The sequence below is a fragment of the Pteropus vampyrus genome, unplaced genomic scaffold (assembly GCF_000151845.1).
Source record: "Pteropus vampyrus isolate Shadow unplaced genomic scaffold, Pvam_2.0 Scaffold3160, whole genome shotgun sequence".
In the NCBI taxonomy this organism is placed as follows: Eukaryota; Metazoa; Chordata; class Mammalia; order Chiroptera; family Pteropodidae; genus Pteropus; species Pteropus vampyrus.
The window spans coordinates 7,049-9,088 of NW_011891941.1; positions in this window are offsets into that span (position 1 = coordinate 7,049).

Below are 2,040 nucleotides of genomic sequence, written 5' to 3' on the forward strand. Positions count from 1 at the left end.
TTTTTTTAATTATGTCAATTTTGTTATAAATTTAAGGTACCCATATAATTGAACTTTTGTCATTGCACATATTTATTTTTAAAAATTAGCAAATATTGTGCCACAACACTAATGTTATAACTATCACTGAAAAACATTGTTGACCAGAGCCTTAAACTAGATATTTTATCTTTCATCTACAAATATTATATTGACTTTGTGAGTAAGATAATACACTTAAACATTTTGCTATCAAATTAAATCTTTATGTGTCTGGATTAGAAAACAAAGCTTTGTGAGTTGTATAATTTGTTTATAACAACAGAAAAGCAAAAATGCAAAAACATAAACACAGATCACCACACACCATTTTCCACATTGCAGTGGGCTTATTTTGCCTTGGGTAAATAAAATAATGAAAAATTACAATGGTAAACACTTTTTCATTTCTCTTAAAATTGTTATTTCTGTCAGATGAGCATGACTGTATCGATATTAGTCCATACAGAAAAGACCCAAAGTTATAAAGAGAAAATTATTGTGATTTTTGAAGAATTTAAAACATAGAATCAACTTTTCTAATTAATATAAACTCATTTTCAAAAATATAACTGGCCAGAGAAGAGAAAAAGCAATAGGGGGCATCACTTTATAAACTATATAGATGTCAAATCAATTTACTGTATACTTGAAACTAATAATAAAAATAAATTTTAAAATATATATACATATATAATCTTGATAGAGGGCTGAATACTGCAAAAATCTTGCGCTCAATATTGAATCACTAAGTTTGCAAAGGAGCGGAAAACCAACCGCGGACACTTATTAAGCTGTGGGAATGGATTTTGACACACATTACTTTATTTTTCCTTTAAAACAACTCTCATAGCTAATAAGTACCAGAGCCAAGATTCAAAACTGCATCTCCCTCATGGTGCATGTACTTGTCACCATTTTTTACTGCCTCTTATTATACCATAGCTTCATTCTGCAACTGACCACTCTCACCGCCCCCTCTCACCACCCCCACTGAAATAAACAAAACATTAACCTCGATGCATTTGGATTACTAGTAATCCATTAAGGCTGGAGAAACATTTTGAAATAAATAGTAATCTGAAGTGGCTCTAAATTACATACATAGAAAAAAATAAATTTAAGAGAATTATTGATTATTTCCCTCATTATATGAAAATGAGTCAGATGTTTGCTTGCCCTCTACTGATAAATTTCCTGATTGTTTCATTTTGAGTTTGTCTACCTTCTTTCATCAAAAAAAAAAAAATGCAAACATACACTCCCTTGAGAACATTCTCATTACTCTTACAAACATAAATCCAATATTTTCAAATTTTTTGTTTGTCTTATTCTAAGAAGAATTGTTTTTCAATTCTTTGGCAGACTGCATAAATCACATTGTGATGAGTTTGCCTATGCAATAGTCAATAATTAAAGAGTTTAGTACTGAAGATTTCATAATATATTTGACCTTGATATTTTAGGTCTTGCCTCCTAAAATATTCCAAAAATGATCTGAAAATTTATCTTACCTATAGAACAGTAATTGCATGTTTAGGCACATTATGAATGTGATTTGTTTAGGTTGCCTGTATCCACTTACTCAACATTAATAAAACTCATAGGAAGCGCCCAAAAGGGAGTATGGCTCACTTATCTTCCAGTTCAAAATAGGAACGTGATGATTACTCAATAACAAAAAAGTAAATGGTTCTGGAGTAATGTACTATGTGTTGATATTTATAAAATGAATTAAGTTATTTGTCTGGTTTTAAATAATGCCTTAAGAATATAACACTATGTTTTGAGAGTAAATAGAAAATTACATGAAACATACTTACATCTTAGCTCTGACACTGAGTTGGTACTAACTTCTCTTAGAACCAATGCCCTCATCCTGGCAAAATAAACCATTTTATATTGCAACAATTCGTAAAAATTGTAAAGTATGATAACGTGAAACCACATTATAACTCTTGCAAAATCTAATAGATGCATTTATAGTCAATCAAATTCATTGCACTTCTACTGTTTAAATGA